The sequence below is a fragment of the Varroa jacobsoni genome, unplaced genomic scaffold (assembly GCF_002532875.2).
Source record: "Varroa jacobsoni isolate VJ856 unplaced genomic scaffold, vjacob_1.0 scaffold_1430, whole genome shotgun sequence".
NCBI lineage: Eukaryota > Metazoa > Arthropoda > Arachnida > Mesostigmata > Varroidae > Varroa > Varroa jacobsoni.
In genome coordinates, this window is record NW_019214332.1 from 251,555 (window position 1) to 268,808 (window position 17,254).

The window sequence follows — 17,254 nt, forward strand, 5'->3', positions numbered from 1 at the left end:
TATATATAGATCTATATATCGCTATATATAGATAGATAATGTAGAAAAATAGTTCATAGATGAACTCAGGAATATATCAGCATTGGTATGTTGAGGGCTATACGAGTTCCACAAGCGTTACAAACACGGCATATAATTTTGCTAATAGGCTAAATTATACCTGTATCGGGCAACAAAAATCTTTCTGCGCTAACAAGGATTCTCAGGTCTAGTCTCACAAAAGGTTTGTGTATGGTTGATGGGCGTCCCAGCTAAGAACTACACCTCGTATCGCTTGCTCGATGGTTTAATAACGTCTTGTGCATTTTTATTGGCTTAGTGCACTGCCTCAATGGAGAAGTCGGGGCGTTACACTTAGAAATAAGGCCAATACACTTTGATCTTCTACATAAAAAACAACAGACGTTAATGGTGATCCACTGTGTACTGTAAGCCTTATTACAAACATGACGTTCCTTAGATGAGGTACACAAGGGGCTTTTGTCCGTATACATTCAAGCTTTATCGTTAGCTAAAACTGAATTGATAGTGCAAAAAAAACTGAAATACCTATGCTATATATATATATATCTATATATATGTAGCTAGTACGTGTTAAACGTAAAATTGTATATACAGAATGAGCTACTACAACGCTACTCAGCGTATATATATATATATATATATATATGGTAACAGTTCATCTGTAGCGTCAAATAAGATCTACTACCTTCTTAGTTTTTTAGTGGCTTAAAGAATATATATAATTAGTTCTTTTTGAACTCATAATCTCTACGGAAGATACGGTCCGACCTTTTTGAAAATATTTACACTTTACGAACACAAGTCAAACTAAATTCATGGATATTTAAGGTCGGGTTTTATTATATTTTTCTCCACCTTAGAACATTTTTTTGATCATATTGTATCTTCATAATCTATGACGCATTTACGGGTAAGCACCACATTTGGGGCCTTGTGTTCTGAAATAGGCATAGAACCTATCCGATGCTGATTATAAGATTATATTTCTGACATCTAAAATCTAATTATGTACGTAACAATAAAGTACCCAGGTAGTTTATTAAACTGCTTTAGTAAAAGTTAAGTACAATGAATTTTATTTATGTGAATGACTATCAATAAGCTGTGTAGAAATAAACCTACCTGATGAAAATTACCAGCACTTCATTCGTGAAAAGGTCACGCTGGGCTTGACACCTTACCGGAATCGTAAAAACATGACTGTGGTAAAAGAACAATTGATGGAATCATTTTATGCAGTAATGCATCAATATTGTAAGCAATACGAAAAGCGGTTTTAAAATCCGTCGTATCCTTGTTATCCTTATAGATAATGGCCACGACTTTGCAACCGGAAATTGATTTAAATTTCCGAAGGGTTTCAAGGGGTGAGCTACACTCATGCCACAGAGTAACAATTTACTGCTCCAAAAAAAGTAATTTTTTTAATCAAGGCCCACGTTATGTAGAGATTTTGCAGTATTTTTGACCGGAATAGTAATATAATTCCATCGTTTAAAACCCCACGACTATGCTGATGAAACTGTAGTTCTTTTTCTGTCTCAAAGATACCTTGTTATTTGATAGGTGTGTGGGGTTCGTGAAAATCTTTAAGGATCTACCTTAAAAGTTAAATATTTTGCGTTGATCTGTGGTCTGGATAGCGTAACATGAAAGGCGCAGGATAAACGAAGATCAGCAGTGTGCTTCGATAATACGTAGTATGCGTCCACGCGTACATCTAAACGTTTTTGTGAGACGAAAGTTAAGTCCAGGTTCTATATTCAGAGCACGATTATTTTTTCAGCGAAAGTTTAAGATGGATAGTACGTGAATATTATAGTGACGAGCCAAAAAAAAACTAAAAGCTTTTGACAAAATTGAAAAATTGGCAGTAAAGGTTATTGATGCATTATTTATCGACCAATTGTCGCGCGCTTAGTGTTTGCTCGCGTTTACTGTGGCATCCGTACCTTTGAATCTTATCCAGGACGGGATTTTCAGCCTTGAACGGTAGAGGCAAAACAGTTCCATACTCCTACGCCCAGTCCACTGATGAGAACATTATTAATTTAATATAAGTTGCTGTACATATCGTGTAAAGTTGGCTGCGACAAAAGATTTGAAATGAGGACTTCGTGTTGATGAATGGGTATTCTAATTGGGTTTTGCTCAATGAAAATTGCTTTAGGAAAAATCTGTGAATACATTATCTTGTGGGCAGGCTACGTCTTCCTCTTGCAACTGAACTGCATATGCCTAAAGGAAATTTTCTCGAAGAGAAGAAAGGCAACGGGAAACATCAAGAAGCTAGACAATCGAAGTGATCCGCCAAGATAATCGAGACATTGCACTGTAGTCCGTTTGCTAATGCCCCTGATGGCTCATCTGTGGTTTGTAGAATACCCGTAGCACCAATCGCTTATGCAGCGCGTTTAAGCCAGTAACACATATTGTAAATAATGCATTGAACTATGGTAATGCTGACCATCGTAATAATGCTCGACACAAATGACGCAGTTGACGAAACCGTTACGCGCGGAACATTGCAGAAGAGACGGGGCATTTATTATTTGAAGAAAGATATACTATATCCTTTCTACGTTATTTTTTCCTATTTTTTCCTATCCTCCTGAAGTACTTTTCTGGATCTGAGGGTAGTCGTATTGGAGCATGTTCCTTTGGTTAAATATACTGCGAATAAAGGACTTTTTGATTTTGTTAGTAGCTAACTAATCACGGTGCCATCTTTAGTCTAATGGAAATTAATACGTTTAGATGTAAATGCTTTGAGCTTTACATTGAGAATTACTGTTGAGCATTACATGCAATAGTAGTAGGAATATTCACTTTGAGTTAGATATTCTCAAAAACGCATTCTTTTTTCTATCGAACCTTATAGATCCGTCTCACCCAGTTTCACTCTGCGGGACTATAACGTCAATATAACAGTTATACTTTAATTCCGTCCTAAGACCCATAGCTACGCGTGACATCAATGATTTATCGCTTTGCAAAATTAATAATTTCTGGACTCGAAACATAACCTACGATATCTATCTAAGATAGAAAGGATCTATATCTATTCTTTTTACTTCAGCAAGATCTGTGCGCTGCAACTGAAAACGTCGAGGGTACAAAGACTAGTTAACAGTCAGATGACGAAAAGATACGATTTTGGTAGTCTAAGCAAACCGGGACCGCGGTGATGGCATTGAGAGGGCGTAGCCACTTGAAGTTACTTAGCTATTTTTGGTTATTGAAGGCTACTTAGAACAAGATGTTACAAAGAATGTCGAAATACTATCACGACCACATGCAGGAGCTGACTTCTGGAAACATGGCGGGGTCTTTGCTGACGACTGCAAGACAAGGCAGGGAGAGCAAGTTCGGTGAGATGGTCGGACATTTTGTCTGACCTTCTCTTGTGAAATGAAAGAGTGCTGTCCTGGACCATTAGGTGGCATCTGGCACGCTCGTATAAATACTTAGCCATTACCCTATCATTTGCTTCGAAACGGACCATTATCAAGGCCAGCTCATTATTGAGACATCAATTCTTAGGAAAAAGAATTGAAGCACGTTATTTTCATTATTGCCACCCTCATGTATACAATCTGATATGATGAAAATGTAGCATCGTGTCTGGTGTTAAAGGCAAGAATTTAGAGTTATGATAGAAGGTCTCGAACATCTTGGACTCTATTTTTGTCTTATAAAAAAACTTGGTAGGAACTGACCAGTTAGGTTGTTTCTGCTTCTGCTTCTGCTTTTGTTTGATCAGTTCCGCCAAAAAACACCGGAACTTCCAACAGAAACTAACGCTTGTATATAAATCAGGCATTCGCGCTAATGGCTTCTAAATACTTTTATAACAAACTTATAATCACTAAGAAAGTAGCAAGGCTCTTTCGAATTGAATAAAGGATTTACTGTACCAGCTTGACTTTCCGCGTTCTACGGTTATCTTAGAAAACTGTATTATAAAAATATCATACAGAAAAGTATAATGGCTTAGTGCTTTCCAAGTTATTATTTGTAGGAAAGGAAAAAGATGCAGTTGGCAGGTTTTTCTCTCGGTTGGCACCATTGAACCACTGCCTACTAGTTCTCTCGCCTGCGACAGTCCCAAAGCTTAAGATGACCTCGCTTTAAAATGTCAAGACTACCACGAAGCTCCAACTCTGGGCTCCTTTTCAGCAAGGCAGGCAGTAAAATATGCAAATATGTAGGCGACATGGCCTACGACTTGAACTAATCGGCGATTCAGCAGCGACCCGAAAAAGAAAAGAGACCTATTTTCAACATATCAAAAAGGACCAACAAATGGGCTGAACGAAAGCTGAGTAATGCAATTAAGGTCCAAGCGTGTTTGAGTCGCAGTTAGCTATTGTAGATTCGACGAAAGTATAACGCAGGATAAAAATTCACCGGTAATTTTTTATGCTTATTAGGGCCTATTAATACGACTAAAACTTATTCTGAGACCGTAATGCTGATTAGTACTTTATCTAAGTATTTTGATAGGGGTGTTTCTCTTCTTAACTATGGGTATTTTAGTATGCATTAGCATTAGGGTCGATGTATAGTAATTCACAATATATAGTTACCTGCCTGGCCAACTCACCTTGTTAAACACGAATTTCTATGAAAAGCAACAGTTGATTAATATAATGCTTAATGCGCTTTTTGAAAAATTTAGTTTGCTCTTTGGCTAAGCCATCCGCATTTTCGTGCCTCAAAACAGCATCGAAGCTGCAAAAAAGCAAGTAGATACGCATACGACCACATCTTTCAATGTCTCTTTGTATCTAGTTTTAAAGCAAAGTCTTCAAACGGCTAGGTACTTCTAGCATAAAGCTAAATATGTCTATGCCCGAATTTGTAGCCATTCGACATCTCGCTAACTTTAGCACGTAAACATATTACCCATCGTGCTCTCATCGGTACGAGCGTCGCGAAACACGATGCAATAGCACAACTATAAAAAAATCCTTTTACTGACATATATGCTGGCAGAAATGGTCTTGTTTTTCGATAGTGTTTTAAGATATTATACTCTTTCTTTGTCACCTACTTACCATAATTGTTTTTTTTCAGAAGTCAGCTCTTGTTATATTACCCACGAGATACTACTACTACTACTACTACTACTACTACTACTACTACTACTACTATTCATATTAAAACGTGTTACGGTAAAAAGCTCTCTGTAGCATTTCTATCGTGATACATTCTATTCTGATCAGTTTGTCAAATTTTGTGGACGCCATGTCTGTTGGGTCTTGTCATGAAGCGCGCTCGTTCCCTGAAGCCGTTCAAGCATTTCAGCTGTACGTTTTCTTTGCTATGCCGCACAAATACAGGCTGTGTAACTCTTACGCGACATAGAGCGAGATGAACTACGTGTATTGGTGGTAAAACAGTAGTAATATACAACGGTTGTCGTCAAATGGTTAAGTCCTTATAGTAGGTTTGGGTGACTGAACTATCGGGCTCTGTTTCTGATAAAGCCTGTGGTTTTCAAGTTTGACAGCGTCATGTTAACGCATAGAAATACTCTGGTATAAAATGGAAAAATTCAGAGGTGTTATCTATGCAAATTCTAGGAGATTTCATAATGTTGTGCTGATTTGGGCTCTTTATCGGTTTTTGATGATCTCGTAATTTCTCTTTAGCAAAACTGTCATTCGTTCATGTATTCGTAGCATAGAAAGGAGTGGAACATAGGAAGAGAGGTAGTTTTCAAGAATGTAAGTTCACCGCTGACCGAAAAACTTTAATTTCGATTAACCATTTGAAAGGGCTCGTAATTGTATGCTTACTTTATTCAACCTTTAAAGTTTATTTCGGTAACATGTAAAGTAGAATGCAGTCGTCAAAGTTTGTTGTCTTAAACTTTGCAGAGAGTTGGCGGTGGTTTCACGATTACCCTAGATTTTCGTATTTAGTAAGTATCAAATGTAACTGCTCTAGTGGGAAGAGTGTTGTTTAATTGTTAATTAAGGAAAATGGACACGGCGTAATGCTTGTGATAGAACTACGTAATGTCACACAGAGCAGAAGTCAAACGCTTGGCCGAAGCCAAGAACAAAGAAGTAATTTCTACTATCCTTTGGTATCTTTAATATCCTTCATCAAAAATTGTTGATGTTTACTAGAAGAAGCAAACGCGTCTCGTTCTGCATTTATAATTGCATGACGTTTCAGCAGATCTGCATCGATCAGCGTTTACCTAATTATTCAGCTAAAAGAGACTACGTACGGCCTTATTTTTCTCTCGCAATATAGCCTTTCAACCTCCTTTTTGGTATTGGTAAGAAGACATCCTCATCCTCATCCTCATTCAATGACCTTAAAGCTTGCCATTGCCGCAGCCTACCGGTTGATCTCGTAAACAAACACATAAACGTAGGCAAGTAATAACAGCGAAGCGCTCGGTAAGCAATCCGCTTGTCGTGCCTCTATTCCTATTATCCCTTTAACTCATAAAGCGGGCAATCCATAGGACTATACTAAGGCTACGGCGAGCGCATTGGTTAAAGAAGAAGTTAAATACCGTTGGCAAACGATTCCTGTGTTATGTTGCAGCATTTCCGTGCCATCCCTGCGGTGTAGCGGTGCCGGGAATGATAAACCCCGGAAACCGATGAGCCGATAGAAAACCCGGATCAGGAAAGCGCACACATCGCTACGCATTTGGTCTCTTGAGCCTGTCTGGGCCACTGTTTTCATTGATACCCTAATCCTTCCGACTCGCTAAGGGCACCTGCTGTTGATACGTGATAACATCGACGCTAGCGGTAGCCAATCGTTATGTTTTTATATACATTCTGTCATGTCTTGGCGCTATATAATTTTTTTAGAGTAGAGTTTTGCGGCAATGGCCATGGGGAACGCGCGATGGAAGTACAACGGTGGAGCATATCTTCACTTAAGTTGGATGGATACACTGTAAGATGCTCGAAACAGCCTAGTAGGTCTAAATGTAGGAAAGTATGCGACAGGCGAGGAGATCGCGTGTGTATAGGAAAGACATAATGAATTGATAGTTTTGAGGATTCCACTTATCGTGAAATGTCTAAAAGACAATAGCAGGCAACGATGTCTACAAGAGATAGAACTTTGTAATATCACGAGCAGCTGCGGCTAGCTATATCCGCGATACTATCTAGCTGGAGAAAAGGCGTCATTTTATGATCCACTTATTCTACGAGATACATGATCCTGGATGCTGCTCGCTTGTAAACGCGTAGCCTAGGACCTTTAGATTAATTCTTTTTCTTTTTAGGAGCTGCCACCCATCGGCAAACTATGGTAACCCATTTTTGACCCTATGAATATACATTCACTATTTTATGCGGACCACAATTTTTAGAGGACGGGTTTTAAAGTGTACATATTAACTTTCGATGTTCGAATTAACGATGAATGAACATACTTCGAATTTGTATGGCGAATGTTTCTAAAGGCGACAAAGATAACAATCATAATTTCTTGGCCATGTTCAATTTTTGCGTTTGCAGGATACAACCTTGCTGATTTTTTTTGTTACCAAATCACTTTGTGAAATGATCTATCTTAACGCTAATGCTGTAGTAATGTTACTTTTCACTGTTAAATAATTTAACAAAGTGCTGAACTAGTCAACTTCGAAAATAGTTTCGTCTATTTCTAAGGCTGAATTCAAAATCCAATTTTATAATCTAGACGACGTAATAATTACAGACTTTAAATAAAATAGTAGATAGTGGATGATAGCAGCAGACGAATTTTCGAACAATAATAACCTAAATTTCAGGGCCATATTGTGAGATATATTGCATATCTCATAAAAGCGCTTAATCAAAATTGTTGTTCTGCTCTTGGTCTATATAAGTTATAGGTTCATCCTTAGAAATTCGTCCGTTGTCGACATTAGTTGATGGGGGAAAGGATCATAGCGCGCCAACCAACATGTCGAGAAGTTCAGACGTCCAGCGTCTGTAGCAACATTGTTTCAAGTTCTGTCGCAGGTAAACCGCGATACTATCTAGCTGAGCATCGTTTTAAGTCGAAGGCCAAAGTGAAATTTTTCCGAAGGAGCACACTTCGTTAGCGAAATGACAACGCGGCATAGCCGTTTTGCAAATGGCCATATTTATACTGGCGAGTTTCGAAATAATGGAGTGCGTCAAGAGCCTGAAAAATTTTATCAAAGACTTCGGGATTACCGGTTTACTAAGATGACACCTTTTCCATGTAGTCACCCCAAACAGACTAAACATCAAATAACACTAATTATAGACAATGTCAAATAGATACGAAGAATGGTATAGAAAACAATGGTAATGTTTACGTGTCGCCGGTGTATGCTAGTTTGGTTCATTTTTATAATTAGATTGCTTTTGGCACATGTAGGCACACACGTAATATGCGTATATATAAGAAAAACATAAATTCTAAACTATAAAGAGCAAATATCTATCTGCAAATAAATAAATAAAGCCCTATTAGACAGTAAATATAATTTGCCAATCACTCGGTTTACTCTATCTATCACATTAAAGATGGTCGCTAGTATACCTATAAATGATCGATCTATTGAAATACTTTCATCACTAAGTTCGAACGCGTACTTTCTTTCGACGTGTGTATCTTCCCTGCTTAGCTATTTTTTATAGTGTGCCGTCCTATATTATATTCTACCTCCGTTAGCGCCAGTCTTCAAACGCGGTAAGCGTTCATACATTGAAGCAACTTCTCGAAATAGTCTCTCGTACGGAAGATGCTTCATATTAACTTTACACGATACAATTTCATTCAATTTTCGTGCACGGATAAATATCAATATTCTATTAAATTAAATTAGATATATAATAAGTGGCTATGAGCGGCATTTCCAACTCGTGTCGAAAAGCTAAGAAGGAAACTTAATTTATAGCCATAAAAGCCTGTGTTTTTGCCCAAGAGTAATAAACCAAAACGAGTTTCTGTCAACGTCGTTTTGGATGGTATCACTCACTTTTTTTTATCAACAGTCAAAGTTGAAACTTTGGAAAAAGTGGATTGACAAAGCTATGCATAATATCCCAGAGGTCCTAAATCAATTATGCATAGGCAGCGTTGTTATCGAAATTTTGGATTTCCGCTTCATCGATACATGGTCTCAAAACAGCTCGTGGATCTATGCGGTGCTCGTAATTCAGTTCATATCTTAGCAGTGATCCATGCTAAGGTCAAAACCTTCGAGGTTAAGTAACCTGGTTCTAAGTAAAAAAGTTCGGAAGGTTCGAAGGCACAATATCCTGGTGTTGTATTGATAGTATCAATAGTTTTTCAAAAGTAAAGGTCAGGTAGACGGCGATTTCCAAACTGGATCATTTGCAACATCAGATGAATGTTACGGCATGCCTTCCACAAAACAGCGTACTCGTTCCCCACCCCCATAACTTTCGCCTGATATATTTTTCAGTTAGTTTTTTCATTAAACCAACAAAAATGGTGCCCAGCAATATTCAGGTTATAGTGAGGATTTCGCAAGTGCACTTCAATACCGCTGCTGGTAGTCCTAGAAAGGTCGTAGCGCCCAGCTACAGAATGACGACGTACTATTATTATTATTACGGCGATATGACGCAGAAGTTCCGAGTGGTATAGTCGAGTTGACCAGGTCGAAGGTTTGTGGCAGCACAAGCACGACGACAACCACTTTGGAAAATTAAAGCCGACGCTTAGATCGCGTGGTTTTGTCATTCCATATTCCTTGTTTCCTTTAGGGGACATCGCCAAAAGCGAGCGATGGAAGTGCGAGAAACGAAAAGATCCTTCTGGGCGCCTTAAACTGACTGCTGGCTGATTGTGAACGACCGACCGGCAAGAAAGCGTATCTGTGTCCTTCAAGACCTTACTCACTGCAACGCCAGTGGCTAGTAAGCTTTTGCTAACTTCCTTTGGAACTATTGATGCAGATTAAATTTCTTGCTTGTCCGTTTTCTTCGTGCGAGGTGGATGGCGCGAAATTATTTATACGCAACGGATCTATTTGGTCGGGCGCCAGATCTAGGGTCATGTTAGGCCTGGGGCACGCTGAAGACCGTCTTCGAGTACAATCTATTTTACAGACAATAAATGGGTGCAATGCGCACAGTTATGCTGCAGAGCACTGTATAACATGAATCTTATATTTACATTGTGAAGTTACCGAAGTTGCTATTATTACTATTATCGTACTATTATTACGTCAGAAGAGTATTGACCGCATTCTAGCTAAATGGTTTTAAAGTCATGTATATCAAACATAAAAAGCCGGGCCAGTATTGGTGTCGTTGGAAAGCTGATACAAAGCAGTGGTAGGTACGCGAAATGTCGGAATGTTTTCCTTCAGATTTAAGACAAAACTCATTGAAGATAAGTGAAATTTCCGCAAAACTCTGCCTTAATTTACAATTTTATAATGATAAAGACACGAATGCTGTCTAGCACATGAAAAAAAAACGTGTGTTTTTTATGATCAGGACACGTTATTGGAAAAAAAATGGTCCACAGATAGCTCTGACATTTTCGGCCTAAAAATTTTAATGTGACCGATATTCCTCTTAGCGGTGGATCAGTTACGACCAAACGAGCAAAATTTACAGGTGAGTAATCGTCATCTCACTAAGGAATGAAGCATGGACCACCAAAAAGCTCTAACAAAATATGGCTGCCACAAAAAAGGTTGGTTTCCACACGAATTGTCGCCAGTCAATTTACTCGATCGTGTTTGTATTCGCGAAACTTTATAGAAACACAACGGAACAGAGGCGTTTGTAAAGCGATCGATCTTGGTGACAATATTAACGTACAAATAACAAAAATCTATTCCACAATTTGTGACGAAGCCAACACTGTCGTCCAGGAAAGTGATGCTACGTGTTTTTTTAGTAGAATTGAAAAAGAATACTGCATTATGACTTGTTGCCGCCTGGCACAACGATTGAACTAGATTACTAACAGGATATTAATAAATTATTAAAAAAAAAAAAACTTTATTAGAATAAGTGAGCAGGAAAAGCGTCATATCGTACCATGACAGTGCCAGACTACGTGCATCTTGTGGTGCCGGATAAAGACTAAGCGAATTTGAAGAGTCCGCCGCATAGTTTAGATCTTTCATCATTAGACCTTACTATTCTACTATCATCTGTTTCCGCGTTTGGAAGACAGTAATCACTTATCGTAGAAGCTCTACAGCGACGGGATTATGGCGTTATCAGGAGGCATTGATTAAAATGGCGCGCGTTTAGTTTAATAATATTTTTTGAAAGATAACATAAATCTTCACTTCTGTTTCGGCTTTAAACAGACAATATTATTTCGGCAAGGCGATATTATTTCTCTTTTTATTATTATTATTATTATTAGTTTGTTATGAAAGGCTGGAAAAGGAGGCCCAAGGAGCCGTTCTACTTATAACTGATATGGGCTGCTCCAATGTTGGAACTGAAGCAGAACTGACTACATAGAATATTTGGAGTTACCACGATGAAGCTTAACGGTAAAGCTTCACAATGTTCAGTAGATATAACTACTTAATCTTTATTATTATTCTAGAAATGTGAAGTTCAATGGCATAATATTACGATCGTTGGACTTCTGTTGAGCATAGACAGTCCTCACAAATGGTTCTAAGTTTCATGTTTTTCTACCGAATTCATCCCATTTTTTAACTAAAAGTCTTAAATATCGCTCGATTTTTTTAGAGTTACTTTAACAACGGTTAAAGAATAACATAACTTCTGTATTGAAATGCAATTTTAGGTTATGAGCTCACGTCCTATTTGGTGATGCATCTTCCTGAGCAACAGTCGTGACAAAAAACTATAATTGTTATTATTTAATTAGATACAATAAATTAAAGTATTATATAAATAGTAATATCATTTTAGTATTTCTGGAATTTCGGCTCTGAGACCGTTACAGTTGAACTTGTTTCTGATTCGGTTCTTTTCAACACACCTTCCTTGCAAGTTGTCACCGCTGTTAAAACCAACTTAACTTATCTATCGCATTGAGTATGTGAAACATAAACAATCTGTAGTCACTCGTTCACAAATAGCGGAAATTAATATATGTTTCGGACAAATTTGGATAAGGTAATACATCTTATTCCTAAACGGAATTTACATGAAAGCCTATTATTTTTTTATAGTTTTAGGCAATTTTTCAACTCACACTTTACTATGCTCGATTCACAGAGTAGCTGTTTATTAAGTTACAGATGTTCGCCTATTAAACGAAAGTTGTACTTTCCAGTAGTTTCAAGCCTCTCACAAAAGTGCTCCCTTTGAATTTGTGCGAGCATGCGTTGTTATCCTCGCCCTTGAAGTGTTGCTAGGACGAACGGGAATGATTCATAAAACGAGGGATGAACAGCAATAGGCCAAGTTGTGGTGAGTACGTAAAAATGGAAGTCCCGGCCACGAAAGTGAGCGCACTGCTTTACTTTGCTTCTAGGTCGTCAGTTTCGCACGATTTCTCTGATAGCACTAAGCCGTATACTTGCCACAGTCCCTCCTTCTTCAGCAACTGCGGCGATGACGATGTTGCTGATCAGGCTCGGGACGTGATGTACGACCTTGTGCTTTTGTTTACACCATGCTCTCTAGTCTGATCAGTCTTTAACCAATAAGCCAAGCAAGAGGATAACGCGAGCAGAGGCCTGAGGATGATTACACATATGTAGCGTTGCTTTGCCCGGTTTTGCTCTTGCTTTTCAACTGAACTCATTTGTCTCTAACGTGCCGTGGTTAACTTCCTGCTTGAAAAAGAGGCAGAAAACAAGGCCTGTAAAAAGTTCAATAGCTAGTGCACCACCATTTGGTCAGTTAGGCGTGAGTAAAATCTAAGGAAGGTGGCTCAAAGAACACGTTGCTGAATGACAGCAGCGGCGGCGATGGTTAGAAAACGCACTCGTCTAACCCGTTGCGTTGTGCTATAACATAAGCGTATGCCGCGTTTGTTTCGGAAGTGCGGACAACGAACGGGGGTCTAAAGATGACGAGAAGCCGGAGGCGACGACCCGGGAAATGTCAGTAACTTTCACCAATCAAAGTAACCTGGAGACGAGCGTAGGGTAACGTTGACAACATAGAGACTCGAATGCGATGAAGGCTACAGGATGAAATGATGCCCGTGTGAGAGAAACAGGCGGAGAAAATAGGGAAAAAGTAGGGTGCAGAGGAGAGCAAAGAAAAGGAGAAAGTTGGTGACAGTGAGATAGTGCTAAACACATAGAGAAAGCCAAAGGAATTACAATTACTAGCGCGGTTTCATTTTTCGATAATGTTCGTGGTGTTCCTGCGTCAATTGACGGGGGGTCAAAAACTGGTAGTTAGGGTCTCGTCAAAGCGAACTATAGCTGCAGAAGGCCGAAGGGGTCACTACTACCCGCCGATTCATTCTTCTCAGCTCTTTATGACCCTGTTCTTGACGCGACGCCAACAACCTACGCACCGGCGGCTCCTTTCGAAGTTGAAGGACGTTGAGGAAAAGCAGGGCGACGTGTCAGTTCTTCACGAGACGCTTTTGCCCCACTCCCGTTCTTACATTGGCCCCTAACAACGATGGCCATCTGACAACGATGGGGAGCCGGGTTCCGAGCGAACACTACGCCAGCAGTAGCGCAAGCAAATAGCTGATTCGAAGAACCGTAAATGCGCGAAAAGTAGAAACAGGGCTGGTTGTAAAAATAGTAGTGTTGGAAGCAATGGTACTAGCCGTGATGTTGAAAACAGGAAACCTGAAGCCTGAGGAAGTTAAAAGCAAGATGAACTCAAAGTGAACGAGGAGAGGAATGAAAGAATTTAGTTGGAATAAGATGGGTCAGTGGGTGCAGCAAAGAATGCAGCACGCACTGTACTCGCGATGTGAGGCACAGAAGCACTCCTTTTAGGTGACAGTCAGGCAGCGCTAGGTTGCAGGAAAGGCTAAGGCAGAAAGAAGATAGACACTTTTGTTGGTGCGGCGGAAGCGATATGGAATGAACGGACAAACAGAACGGCTTGGGGGCTTGGGCGAAGATCGGTACAAAATGGGACAGGACTAGCAACGCTGATGTCGTCGTCGGTAATGGAATCGACGAGAAGACAACATGCAAGGACAGAGACGCAAGACAGAAGAATCCTAGGCACGAGCGAGCAACTTCGAAGCCAGGACGCAGGCCCAGTGCCGCCTTCAGTTTAGACAGGGTCTGCGTAGGCAGCAAAGTGGAAGCTATGACCGTGTCACCATGGGATCACCATGGAAGAGCGGGCAAACCATACAACGTAAAAATAAAAAGACGCCATTCTTGAGAAACCAACAACATAAGCATTGATCTTGAGATGCGTGCATTAGGAAAGGCGTCGACAAATAGATATTAAGCATAAAAGTGTGCATTTGATTTTGAAACAAATTAGGAAGCAAAAAGATTTACGGTTGAAACAGCCTTTATCTCAACATTACAATATTTTCGTTAATTACATTTTGCCTAACTATAAATACATAGAACTGTAAAAATGTAGCACAGAAATATACATGTAAAAATGTTTGTAGCTAACGGCTTTAAGAACGTGTGTTTTTTAAATGGTTCGTAACAATGCCGCTTTTTGTGTTATTGTTATTTTGTGAACCGGGCACACTCCCGTATGCTGTTGCTTTCGTCTTCACGAATGCAATTTATATGCCCCATAAACGCTCAGCGACTACAGTCAATCTCAAAACAAAAACATGCAACGGCTTAAGGTACATAATGCAGGTTTCAAACTCCGTGTCGGGCAGGTCGAACTCGAAATCAAAATTGAGAAAATGGTCTTTGCAAATCCCGTACGTTGTCTATTTCGATAGTCGGTACGATGCGCCTTGTTACGGCCATGTTTGCGTCAGAATCGCAAACCAGAACCGCAATTGCTATATAATTGAATATTAGCTATATTGGAAAAGACGGATGCGTGCAAAGACGAATAATATCAATAATCATAATTGAAACTCATCATCATTTGTCACTATTTTACACGGCTGTAAATCATCAGTATCGCGGAATTGTCATTGTAAATATAATGTGCTTATTTTAAATACCACTATCTTCGGATAAACAACCCTTAATTTCCTCATCTCTACCTTGTACTCAACTATAAGTTCCTATTTTTCGACCAGCTGTAATCCTGTTTTTTCAAAATTTTAAACCTAGGTACCTTCGCTTTTTTAAGTGATGAACGCAGCGCAATAAAGCCATTTAGAATTGCTCTCGAAGGTAATTTCAAATGAACATAAGTCCTATATATAGGCTGGTTCTTTTTTTCTAACTGTGCTCATACAAATGTCTTATACATTAAGCAATTTACGTTCACGTATATATTTTAAGGTTTCAAGGGCTCTAAGAGTCCAATGATGTTTTGAATTATTTGTTATTATAATAAGTGTACGAATTTCCAGACTCCCATTTATGTCAGCATAATATCATAAGGATGTATCGTCAAAAATTCAGGCCTGTCCAAGCAAAGATTATCGTTCTTAAAGGCTCCGTTGTATAAATCCTGGCCCTTATGTATCTTACAATATAGCTTAGTTTTTGAGTTTTTAAAATTCGCGCTTTTTTCTGACAACTGTAACACTATACTACTGTTGCTCATCGTAGCCAAAATTATGACGAATGCTAAAAACATGTAAACACTGTTTAAGCGGTCATCACAAAATGCAATTAAATAAAGATAATGAGCATACCAAGATTAACCCTTGAATAACGAACACTTCTTTTAAAGAAGTATGAAAATATAGCATATGTGCAAAGATGGAATTTTTCAAGATTCTCATACGGAAGAAGTTCCGGAAGACCGAAAACATCAACGAGTCTCATTCGCCAAAAATTAAAACTAAAGGCAATCAAAAACATTTGTGAGACGCCAAGTTGTGAATAGCAGATCAGCAAGTCAACAGTCCATCGCATTTTTTTATTACGCATCTTAAATGGAACAGTTACATTCTAACAACATACATCACTGAAGATAATTTGGGCGGCAAACAACACTTTTATAAATAATAGTCGGAAAGATGTGAGCAGGATGCAAAGTCTTTAGAAAAGCTTGTTCGGAACGGTGAAGCTACATTTAAACTAAAAGGCACGATTAATGGGCATATTGCACTTACTGAGTAATTTTGCAAGTCAACATGTTACAAAGAAATACTATGCGAATTTACCAGCATCTATAATTTAAATAAACGATTCATTAAGCCAGTCTTTTTTAACAATATAATGACTAATGCCAATTTTTTTAATTTACTACGACAATATAGTTAGTTTATCGCCAGTAGGATGGAATACCTGTACACTGCTATTGTGATGTAACAGCATATCACGATAAGAATCTTTATACAGATGACAAAAAGGCTCTATGAATAGTTTGACACCGAACTGGATACTGGTGAATTTCTTTGAACAGCCAGTTTAAAGATGAAATATACGCCAGGAAACTAATACTGGAATACTTAAAAACCACAATTAGACAAGGAGGAGCCACAACACCAAAAGAGGTCTCCGTCGAACATTTTAAACGAATAGCTCACCGTTATCACAGGATGGTAATAATTTTGAACACCTGCGGTCGGAGAAGTAAATTATACTTTCGTGTGCATTATTTTGCAATTTAAATATTGAATATATGCAAATGAACTTATGGTCATTCAAACTGTGTGTATATGCTTTAGAAACCGTGTACATATATATATATGTGGAAAGTGTTAACATGAAGCGCGTACGTAAAGGGTGTTGAAAATATAGGTATAATATATAACCTTAAAAGTTGGCACTTTAGTTTGCCAGCCGGTTTAACAGCCTAATCTGTGTTCACACATTAGGTAAGCATGCTCCAAGAAAATAGTTGTGGTAAGACGCCCCATACGTATCCGTTGGGTGTTTACATATATATATATGCGCCTATTTCAGTCTGTAGATCGCTGGCCTGACGATTCCTGGGGAAATGTTTTTGCTGAACATCGAGATAACTATGAAAAGCATATTAAAAATTCATCACACCGTTCTATCGTTTTGTCGCAACAAACAGGTACGAAAGAAAGCAAGCTACGTTTAACAAGCCTGCCTTTAGCAATATATAAACCTTCTTTCCGTTAGCCTGATTGTCACTAAGGCGATGTATGACCATTTTGTTTGTCGGATAGCAAAATGTAGTTGTCCTAGACTAGGCCGTCTAGTACGAATGGTGCGATTTCGTGATCCCTTTTTCGTCTGCTTTGT

General features: G+C 38.8%; 2 long non-coding RNA genes across 4 annotated transcripts in view; both read right to left on the bottom strand.

Annotated features, from left to right (window-relative positions):
- LOC111270023 (uncharacterized) overlaps window positions 1-6,793 on the bottom strand; it is a 13,646-nt gene extending 6,853 nt beyond the window's left edge. Inside the window, exon 1 of the long non-coding RNA XR_002686081.2 lies at window positions 6,563-6,793. This is a non-coding gene — a long non-coding RNA (uncharacterized LOC111270023). The remainder of the gene's footprint in view (window positions 1-6,562) is intronic.
- LOC111270022 (uncharacterized) overlaps window positions 1-17,254 on the bottom strand; it is a 136,448-nt gene that overhangs the window by 60,665 nt on the left and 58,529 nt on the right. The gene's annotated exons all lie outside the window — the stretch shown is intronic.